At 38.3% G+C, this 12,204-nt stretch overlaps 1 protein-coding gene across 1 annotated transcript in view; it reads left to right on the top strand.

The window, feature by feature from the left end:
• Positions 1-5,275: 5,275 nt before the first annotated feature.
• The window catches only part of LOC139133294 (gamma-aminobutyric acid type B receptor subunit 2-like), a 40,400-nt gene continuing 33,471 nt past the window's right edge, over positions 5,276-12,204 (top strand). The window contains exon 1 of the mRNA XM_070699825.1: positions 5,276-5,404. The gene's annotated coding sequence lies outside the window, so the exon portion shown is untranslated. The remainder of the gene's footprint in view (positions 5,405-12,204) is intronic.

Below are 12,204 nucleotides of genomic sequence, written 5' to 3'. Positions count from 1 at the left end.
AAGGATCTTGAATCCAGACTCTGACTCATGTTTTCTTTCAAATAGATTTCTAAAAACGTGCATTTTGAAATGTGACATCTTTCTAAAACATAGTGTTTAATATCATTTAACACCGCAGGGTCGGTAGTTCTGTCTCTTTTGAACAGCTGAAGTGCTTTAAGAGTATCGATAAGAAATTTAAGCATTACCTTTCGTTCACTATATTTAATAAATTTTCCAATCCCTTTCAAAAGGACGAGTTAGTGTGAGATAACCAGTAACCTTGCTTTCAAAGTGGAGAAAATACAGCTGTTGGGTCCCGTTTTCAGTAAGAGCTTTTGAACTTCCAGTGGGCAAAGTCATTTAGCTTATGATGGCTGTTCCGCGCAACGATCAAGAATTACTTATTCCTGAAGTGTAATGAAACATGAGTCGTCTTGGAACATCGGGATACTGTAATTATCTGGCACTAACGTGGAGAAGACTTTATCACCAGTCAGACGTTACTTCGTGATACGGGGAAAGATAGGTAAGACTCCGTAATCGTGAAAATATAGAAAGACATCAACTATATGCCGAAGTGAAAAGTCAAATGTGATAGGTTTGTGCACAGTCACCTGTGGTCTATTCCGCTCTGCGTCTATGCGCCCCATAGACGTGTGTGTACATTTCTTCTCCGGCATATATACAAACGTCTATGGGGAACATAGACGCAGAGCGGAATAGACCACAGGTGACTGTGATTTGTGGGGAAAAGTGTTTGACTTCTGTTTTGCTTTACACATAATAAAAAATAGGAAAGCATTTGATAAAGTCGAACAATGTTTGGGGTCAAATACTTTAAAGTGGGATGTTTTGTAGTAACCACACACATTTATCACCTGAAATACACCATGTTCTATCTTGTCTTGTTCAGAGTTATATTTGATAAGATCCACCATGCTAAGAGTTACCTTATTTTAAAATGTGTTGTTTAGGGTCACCATGCATATATATCGTTTTTGGCCTAAGCACTACCTCATCACCTCAAATACATCGTTCGATTAAAAACGCGAACAATTAACGAGAAGCTTTTGTATTGTAACAACAAGTATAGCAATGGGAGATGCACAAATCCACTCACTTAAACGTGTGCGTACATGCTAAGAATTCAACCACTGACCCAATGCATTGGCGCAGTTTTAGGTCAGTTAAATATGAAAGAGCTAATACGATCTGTTTTCTGTGAGAGAGAAAAAAATAAATATATATATATATATATGGAAATGAATTCTACAATTATCGTCCTCGGCATTGAAAAAACACTGTGACGAGCCAGGTCACACATCAACCCTAAAAAATGGAAAGCTTTAGCTTCGGAAGACCATTGTTACAGCTCACCGTCTCCCTCCGGGGAATAGCTAGCGAGAGGTCGTCGGGATACGGAAACCGAGTTGTGGCTCAAAGTCTTGAAAGATAACATCGTTTGTTTCTTATACAAAGATGTTACATATTGCCAGGTGTTGTCCCTTCTCCTGCCTGCCATCTACCTGCTCCCCTCTACCTTCTGTGCCTCTGCCCTACCTGCTTCCATCTACCTTCTGTCCTTGTGTTCGTAAAGACACCTCCTATATACAATCTGTACAGTGGTTATTTTCATACAGTTGAAATGCAAAGTCGTCATTAGTGTCTCTCCACCGTAATGACGTATTTACGGCCAATGCTCATATCAATAGCCAACACCATAAACACCACATCAATTATTTAATTGTTTGACTTCTCAAAGTCCGTATCGCTATCGTACGTCGATCACAATTCTGAAGCTGATCGTTGACCTTTATGACGACTTGATATGACGTCAACATGAATGATCTCTGTAACGCCACATCAAAATGAAACCATTGAAATCAAACGAATTAGACCAATTATCACTGAGTCCAAATGAAGGAATGATATTACCATACGTTTTATAAGCACCTCTCCTTCTTTCTTTGTTGTGAATCGCATGTGTCACGTGACCAGGCATCCCAGTAATGTGTGAAGATCAACCAACGCACCGAGCGAATTAGTGGAAACATTCAAAGTACAAATGTCGTGTTCTGAGTCAGAAATCAGCCTCTGTAAAAAGCCATTTTGTAGTGCTGTTGTGTTTTCCTTTCGAAAAAAATGGCTAATCCATCGCCTCTGCCTGAAACTTGTTTACACAAATACCATTCGAGATGAAAAAATATTGATAATCAATAAAAACACAATTCTTACTCCAGTATAATGGCACTTAACGTTTTATCTTTCAGAGAAATGAGAATTCGCACGAAAGCTATTTTTAAATCAAGGACTGGAAAGGGGTCGTTGTCTCTTTATTTGTATTCAATGACAAACCGAGAGTGCCGAATTATATCATGATAAAAATCCCATTTTCCTGGATTTCCTTTACTGCTTGAAAGATTTGTTTGTTTCTTTGGTTGGTTGTTCGTTTATACGTTCGATCGTTCATTCTTAATCAAATATCAAAAACACATAACCATGGTTTCTTGAAAGGGTAAGTTTCCACTAGTCACGTGGATTGGTCATCAGACCTTGAAATTGGAGGTTAACTATGGGGGAAATGAAAAGAGCAACAAATGTTTTAAAGTCAGTATGCTGTTTTTTTATGAAAAACGCTAACCAGAAGATAAAATATAGGAAATACATTTGAGGGAAGTAGCTTGCATGTTGTGCAAAATTTTAAATTTTCGGTACGAGTGGGATAATAATCCACAGTATTCTGACCACATCTGTTTTAAGATTCTAAATTCTTCGTTAAGGTAATATGCGCCTCGAAAGTGAAAGACTTAAACTTTTACTCAAACTTCCCTGGATGAAACTTTCGACCATTCTCTTGCCAAAGCAAGAATAAAACTCGGGGCCAAGGGGTCACAGTGCAAAAGTTGGTACTAGAGCGACAACTTGAAGTTACCATAGATTTACCGATATTTGAAATTCAAAATGGCCGCCACTCCTGTGTTACCTCTATGTGGAAAAATAAGATTTTCTATATTCGAAAAACTAAGACGGTGAAATCTTTACTCTTATCAAGAGCTTTAAAATGAGCCCCCACAAGTGGCTGGTCAGAAGAGTATTGATTAAATTTGAAAGTCCAAATTTCTGTCCCCGGGGCGCGTTCTAACTAATCTGGTTCGATTTATCACTGTGAGCAATTTCGAAAAGAAACCGCTCTATACTCTTCGAAAGTCTAAGAGGACCATCTTATTTCAAAGTTTAGCCTTTCAAGTTTTGACATAGCATCTCTTCTGAGAAATTGATATCCTTAGAGAGGTTTGAGGAGTACGACATCTCTCTATGGCTGTCTCACTCATCACCTTCATTAAAATTCCGTCAAAAATGTTTTGATCATATTTCAAGAACTTCGTCGTCTTCAGTGTTAAGCGGTAAAAAGATAGGGTGCCGACCAGTAAGCTCGTCTCGACGGGGAGATTTTTCAAAACCGAATACTTTTTCTGAAACGTTCGACAAGTATTTGTGCTGAATGTTGAGATAATTACTTCTCACTTCCATTCAACTGTAATATGTGCATTTTATGACGTGCGTGGCGTCCTTCACAGCCACGTCTGGAATTGCTGACAGATGAAAAGGTCGAAAGACAGAGAGTTGTTTACTTCCTAAAATATCTGCAGGGATTATTTTTTTCCTTTTTTTTTGAAATGCGAATCATCAGATTTTTATGAACTCAAAACTCACTGACTCTGTCGGGGCTTTTCGAGCGAAATACCATGCGTCTTTTTTTACAGAACACGATTCCCGGAAAGATTTCTCAGTGAGTAATTACACAAGAGCATTTTATGTTTCACGGAATAAATGGCGACGTCCTTAGCCAGCGTTTTCCCAAAAGTTGGAAATCACATTAATTATTTAAACCCTTGCATTTTTAAGCAAAAAGCCACAGTGGAATCTACACTATGTGAGATTTATATTGTAAAAAATAGTATAATTTCACAAAGTTTCAATTCCAAGATTTTATCGATGTTTTCAGTAAATAATCTCATTCATATATACTTACATGTACACATCATGTTTCTCCACCATATCCCTACCTGGCCTGATACTTGTTCATAAATTTAAGGGTTCGTCGGTGTTTTTTATTGTATGTAAACATCAATCCATCTATACGCATATATATATATATATATATATATATATATATATATATATATATATATATATATATATATATATATATATATAAGAAGTTACACTGTAAGGAATTTATTTATATATATATATATATATATATATATATATATATATATATATATATATATATATATATATATATATATAAAGTCAAATGATGAAGGGTTAAAAGTTAGGGAAGACCGCTGACAGCTAATACACCTTTTCTTGGAAAATATCACAGATTGAAAGAGGAAAGGAGCAATTTTATTCCCAGGTGTCTTTTTCACTGTCTCTGCAGCAATACATGCATGCATTCAATTAATACCTACATGTAGGCGAGGAGCTCGGCTCACCCTTTAAGCACGGGATCTACAAGTCGGGAAGTACACTCTGAATTTGGCTCCTTAAATTATAGATCCGGAAATAGATCCGAAATATATTTGCTACAGTGTACAAAACAGACTTTGGACGTTCCGGTCTTACAAGCTGAATTGATAAGCAGAGTAAGACATTTATAATCTAATTTCAAGCCTCGTGTTTCCTGTCAACCGCCACCAAAACATTCGAAAGGCAATCTTTCTCCTGTACGCGTCACCAAAACATCCGCAGATTATATGTCGGGCTGCAACAACGATCCGAGACAATTTTTTAACCACAAGATATAGCTCCGCATTCTATGACTTTCTCTCCCAGACACGGTCGAGCCTCCTTTCGCCTGCGCCATTGCAGTTCAGAAATGAGTCGACAGTCACGTATGTCGTCAATGAGCTCTGAAAACTCGGCGTCATAGATAATTCAGATCCGCCTCAGGACACTGATGCTATCATGTCCGAGCGATGAAATACTCATTACGGCCTACCGCGCTTAGAAAGCACTCAGAAAAATTGCCGCTCTGTCCTCGAGAATTATTTACTTCGTGGAGTATGGTCCGGGTTGATGCGAATAGGCTACGTAGTGAATAATTAATATGTATTAAGGGAGAAGCTTATACATTTCAGCGTCGTGTGTTTATGAAACCACACGGTATGGCTGATCGACCATTGCAGTACAGACAAATAAGGCTCTACTCATCTATCATGCATTATCAGCCGCAGTTGCCATGGCAACCACCCGCAATTCTTAAAGGGTCGAGTTCTGTTGCGAATGCTGATAAAAGCCGATCAGGAAAGGTGTTCCTTCGGCAGACTTGCGTGCGTCGTCTCGCGAGGTTTACACGGCATCTCGGCGACAGTCGAAGAAAATAACGCTTAGCATCAAGCCCCCGACACAATAGGTGAGTCAATGATCTGTACTAGGATGTGTTAGATTCGGCCGCTCCGACCGTTTATTGAATCGGTCGGTGCCTTCAAAGTGTCAGCCTGCCAAACTACGGTCTCCAAGCAATTTGGAATTGTATTATATACTCTTTCAAGACAAAGAGACGTATGGCGTTGATCACTTCATGTGCTTGGAGCTGGAACAAATTTTACGTTTGTACCAAACAAGAAAGCACTGGCAAGAGAGATGGCAGGCAGACACAGATTGACAGACACTTATTCTCAAAAAACCACACATTTAGCCCCAATACCCTGTCTTTCTGGTGTTCTATCCATATAGCATATGTTGGACAACTTTAAAATGGCTCCGTCAGAGAGACACTAGAAATTGATTCTCGGGGAAAAGAGATCTCGAGAAGGGGGTTGTACGTGAGCGAAAGACTTCATATCTTACTCGTAGATGGTTTAAACACCGTGTCTACTCATTACCAATGATATAATGCCGGTTGCAGAGTTCCTTTCGATATCACGGCCATTTTCTGTGAACCTTTCTTTTTGTCAAATGATGTCAAAACTCGACTCATGTCTGTCCGCTGCATTCGAGAAAACATGAGTATAGTGGCGAAGACAGTGCGGTTACATTGTAGTGATGCGTTATTTTTCAATGTTGAGAAATTCAAACATCTATATTTAGCTGTCCCTTTGTTCGCATTGCCAACAGTCGCGTAAACTCGACGTGAACGACATTGTAATAACTCCGTCAAATGAAAAAAAAAAACAATTTCTAAGAAACTTGGCGAGGAGAATGGAGGTGGAGGTTAGCTGAACGATAATTGGTTTGCTAATGTGTTTGGGTCACTCGAGGCCGTCAGACTTGTCGCTATCCGTGTCGCTTTCATCTCGCCCGCGCCGTAAATAAGGAGTTATGGTTCGCGCTCGTGTTGTCATCGCGACACGGAATAATCGCTACTTCGGGAACGGGCGAGACGCGGCGGCGAAATCTGATGGAAGGTGTATGTGTGTGTGTGTCCGGGAAGTGGCGCACAAGCGGGTTGAAATCTAACAGGCTTCGTGTTTCCTGCGAGGAAACCCACAGTTTGTTATTTAAAGCTTGGACCTATTGAACATGGTAATTCTCTGTTCAGTCTGAGCGACGAGAAGTGAACCTCAAATAGCTCGTGAGGTGGTTGGTAATAACTCCACGTTGCATTCTAGGTGACATGACCGTCCGCCAAATAGCGATGGACTTTTCATCAATCGTAAATTTCAGTCACGAAACAGCTGCTGACCTTGAGTTGACTTAAATAGACGATATTTGCGCACAATGTTTGGCAAGGGCAACCAAACTTAAATAGATTTGCTGACGTCGTCTATAGAGAGAAAATGCAGATCTCAACCTCTGAAGTATGTATACTTTCCTTGAAAATTGCAAAGATCTTGAATGAGCTGATCTTAGCTTGGGAATAATTTCGAGACTTATCTTACAACTCTTCTCGAATCTACAGCTTTTGACCACTCAATTTTGACTACTTGATTTAAAAATGGTAAATTAAATGAAGTTTTCATTTTCTTTTACGATTTTTGGTCAAGTTTGTTTTTCTTGTAGATTTCATGTTTCCCATAGAGTTGAACAGAGAGAGAATTGTGGTAATTTTGGATTGTGAATGTACGTGAATATAGCGCGATTCATCCCAACCATAGAAATTGCGTGAATTTTAGAAAAGTGATTTTTATTCTAAAGACTCTGTTTGCTATCGTTTCGATCAAAATATGAGCGAAATTTCAAACTTTCACTTTAGAGTGTACATTGTATTAAACACCACCGAGGCTGACATTTGAACTTATTCGGAAAACACGTTAATGTATCCGAGGTGTCTCAACAGGAATGAATACTTCTCGAGACATATAATACAGATTGTATATATACATGTACGACAGTTTTACAGAAGAAACTATGGCCGAGAATTTAGGGTTCGCATATGGTGTCACTATCTACCCAAAATCTGTTCCACGCAATCTTAGATCTGTATACACACGTGCGTCTAACGGCCCACTGGCCCACTCTGTTTGGATTGGGTCCTTGGGCTTGTAGTTGATCAAACTTCAGAAGAGTATGTTTGAAACGTTGCCTTAAAACACTGTCTTCAGAGGAACTCTTCGCATCCTTTGTCGTCAGATTTCTAAATCATACTGCTTCGACCTTCAGAAAACATTATATTGAATACAAAACAAGTCTATGTACTGCAACCCGAGGCCACAACATAAGTATCAAGAGAAACCTATAGCAACAGCATACATTTAACAGCGTGCGCTAAAAGGCATCATTAAAAAAGAAGTTTCTGGAAAACTTTTAGAGTCAGAGTGAACCTTTGCATGTCAGCGTAGTTCAGTTTACGCTTTCATTTGTATCCTCCAAACGCATCGCCAAGTTGTTTTGCGAAAAGATGAAAAACAAAAACACAAGCCTTGCCGCGTAAATATTGTGATACTGGGTAGAGAGCAGGCTGACTTTTGATAATGTCAAGATTATTAAAAGTCCAATAGGACAAAGAGAAATTAAAAAATATTTAAAAAATATTATGACTAAGGTACTTAATTTTGCAAGACACTTTAACAAACGATTATCTTCGGTAGGAAAACAATCATCGGAAAATTCTTACTCGGCGTTTTGTACCGATATTTATGAATTGATAATTGGCACGGTGTCTTCTATTTTTTATCTATAATCGACAAAACTTACAAGGAGTGGAATTAAACGTTATATACACTGCAAGATCGGAGGTGCAAACTTTTTAGAAACTCCCCTCTCGATACGTATCGAAGTGTTGCGAGTGTAGCAAAGGCTAAGAAAAGAAGTCTAATTACAGTGATTACTAATATCAATGCAGTGTAGTGTTAATTTAGCTTCGCTACACTTCGCTACACTTGTTCTCATTTGCATACAACTTTGCACCTCTTTTCTTGCAATAGATGAAACGTTACAGTGCAACTTTACCCATGATTGGTCTCCCTTAGATTGGGAGAGAAGATGGCGTGCGTTCAGTTTCATATCACTATAGCAACAGAGCAACATATACGATGTTCGACGATGACCGGGTATAAAGTCATAGCGGAATAAAGAAATAAGCACAATGCCATCCAATAATTGATAGTTTTCGATAGAATTTTGAAAGTTTCAAATCTGATATGTAGGTCACTTCAAAATGTTTACTTTATGAGATCGGTGATTCAAACTCGAGGCGTAATTTTCAATCTTGGTTATGACTGCAGTCCATGACTAAATGTTTAGAACACCTCAACGCGGAGACTGAGATAGATATTTATCAAGCCAAATATTCAAATAATAACGAACGCTCCTATAACTTGTTGCTGTTCCATCAATCGATCTAGCTGCTGCACGGATGTGTGAATGTAAACAGCAATGAACAAAGAAGAACACGGTGACTCCGACTTCAGAAATACTGATTTGATGACATTTTATGTTGACGTTCTTAAAACCAATGAAATCGATAAGAACTGAAACCATTGGCAAACATTGGTAAAAAGCACGGCGCCGCTGCTTCACAAGTGTCTATTGTATCAAAGAAATCGCTATCGACTTTGCCTGTCCCAAAGCTATAGTAAGGTATAGGCTCTTATGTGCTTTGAACATCGCTGATGATATTTTACCGTACCCGTCATAATGATTTGCAGTTTTAGCTTTGATATGCATGACTTGTACGAGTTAACAGAATCATTGAGTGAAAATTTATCGTAAAATAATTCGGTATATTTCACCAAAATTGACAACATAAACATTATGAAAAGGAGCGTTTATTTGCAATGAAATATATGGTACATCGAATGATCAAAATATAGTCCTGCAGAAATTAGAAGACACCAGCACACAAACAACTCGCTGCGAGAACTGGAAACAGCAAAATCATCAGCAACTGTTCGTAACACCACTGTTATCATTTCCGTAACCTGAGCGCATCGTTGAAAACTTGAGTGATCAGCTACAGGGCTCGGCAAGAAAACGGACGTCACTACAAGACAGGAAATGAAAACATCAGCCGGATTTCCATTTGCTCGTTTTCAATTCGCACGGGTCACCCGGGTTGTGAATTCTGAAAAGGGGAGAATCTTTGCCGTGTCGTTTTCTGTTTAAATAGATAGGTTTAATCAGGTCGCTAGGTTACACAGTGTTTGGTGGTCTCGTTTTCAAATATCTGCCACAAAAAGTGTTAATATTCGTAGAATGCATCCGAATTGAGGTCATGATGTCATGAGGTCTGATTACTTTAGAGGATTCAAAATGATACAAGATTCATTTCCATTGCAGTAAACTGCACAGCGTTTGGTAATCTCTTCGCTTTGTTCTCTTGTCGGTATGTTTTCAAATGCCTTGCGAATTACTGGATGTTTAGTTATCAGATGTATTGCGCTCTCTTTCTTGTCGCGCATAACAATGGATATTCGAGACTGAAGCTCAGAGCAGAAACTAGAATAGTGTCGTTTTCAACTTGAAAGCGTTTTATGTTACACAAAACGCCTCTCTCTCTCTCTCTCTCTCTCTCTCTCTCTCTCTCTCTCTCTCTCTCTCTTTCTCTCTCTCTCTCTCACACACACACACATAAATAATGCATTTCAAATAAAAAATTGAATATATATTGCATGTCTATAAAATATAATAGATTTAGGACATACATACACACATACACGCATACATACATACATACATACACACACACACACACACACACACACCACACACACACACACACAACACACACATACACATACATACATACATACATACATACATACATACATACATACATACATACATACATACATACATACATACATACATACATACATACATACATACATACATACATACATACATACATACATACATACATACATACATACATACATTATGTAAATATCTACCGTTACAGCTGAAATTTGATCAGGATTACAGATCAGACGTCGCCTTGTAGTTGCTTCCCTGCCGGTTCAGTCAGTGATATTTTACGAGATATATTATGATACCTCCCTTTTTATCTCTGGGACAGTATGGTACTTCATGGAGGAAGACAACTATATATATTGTATTGATAGGAACATGGTTGTAATAAAAACACTACGATACATTTAGACCCGATATGTCCAAACTACAAAGTCACCTTGCTGATCTATTACGTAAAAATATAAACATTCATTTTTAATCGCGTCAAAACGCAAATTGATGTGTACCTGAACGCCACAGTAGATTATACTTTCAATATAATCAATTTGGGCTGTTGGGTACTAGTGTATATCTAAATATACAAATAGTTGCTAATAGTTGCACACAAATGGCTAGTAGAATCTGATCCCTATATCCCACCCCATGCCGCTCCTACTTTGGAAATGATTCCATATACGCCATCAGATGCGCAAGAAATATTGCATACGAAAGCTAGTTATGAAAAGTTTACATACAAGGGAATGTTTGATTCCTTTTGCCAGTATCCATACATGTAGATATCAAGTGTACTTCAAAAAGATTTATTTCATTCATTCATTGTGACGGACCACGCAAGTGGCGCCAATTTATTAAAGTCAAAATAAAATCTTTAGTAAAAAGAAGCAAAAGTCGAGGAATGAAAATTGTGCAGATTCGATTTTTGTCATCCTTAAGGTAGTATGCACCTCGAAAGTGAAAGACTTAAATTTTTGCTCTAACTTTCCTCAAGGAATCTTTCAATCATTCTCTTTCAAAATCAAGAATAAAAATTCGGGGTCACCGTGCAAATTTTGGTACTAGAGAAACAAATTACCCAAGATTTATTTACCGATATTAGAAATTCAAAATGGCCGCCATCCCTGTTTAACTCTATGGAGAAAAATAAAAATGTTTGAATTTCGAAAAACTAAGCCGGTGAAAAGTTTTCTATCACCAAGAGCTTTAAAATAAATCCCCACATGTGGTATATCAGAAGAGAATTGTAAAAGTTTGAGAGTCTGAATGTCTGTCCCCGAGGTGCGTTCTACCTTAAAGGGTATCAGCAACTATTCCCCGAATTTCCGTTGTATTCGATATCTGAATGCCGTAAAATCGTTGTCTGAATGCCGTAAAATCCGCCGAAGCCTAAACTGAACGTTGAAATATACCGGTTACGTGTATAGAATATACTGCGGAATGAATTTAGATCAAACATGTTCGGCACGGTGCGCAACACACGGTACATATAATTTAGTAGTGCCTTCTTTATGTTGGAAATATAAAATAATGTATAGCTAGTTGAGACACGAATGCTAATTGTGATGCTGACAGTTGCAGTAACACTTCCTTTTAAGGTCCTGTAATGATTAATTGAATAATCAAGAATTTGTTTAAGATTACAATAATAATAGTATCTTCTGTATGCAGTTGTATTTCTTGTTCACGTGAATATTTGTCTCAGTTTGCGGGATACACCGTCCCTAACACTGCTGTTTAAATTTTTTCACTTGTAAGCTGCACTCGATATTTTTATCAGCGCCGTAAAGAACTTAGAACTTTTGAAAATATATCATTGCGCTTTGGCTTTGCAATTTAACCTCGACGATTGCAAGCTTAGACTACCCTACAGTCTACGATTCTTAGGCGTCTTCAAGAAAAGGTTGGCACAAGAGAAAGTCGTCGGAGCCAGTTTTCTCCATCAGGATTAGAAATCTCGGTGGCCTTGTCTCAAGTTGTTTACTCTCACGTTTACGTGTCACCCCTGAACGTGCGTTTCATCATTAGTTTCTGAATTTCACGTTATTGCGGCGGGTCTGTATGAGCTGCTTTCATAATAGGATA

Source organism: Ptychodera flava, chromosome 5 (genome assembly GCF_041260155.1).
Source record: "Ptychodera flava strain L36383 chromosome 5, AS_Pfla_20210202, whole genome shotgun sequence".
Taxonomy (NCBI): domain Eukaryota; kingdom Metazoa; phylum Hemichordata; class Enteropneusta; family Ptychoderidae; genus Ptychodera; species Ptychodera flava.
This window is presented reverse-complemented; position numbering and strand designations above follow the sequence as displayed.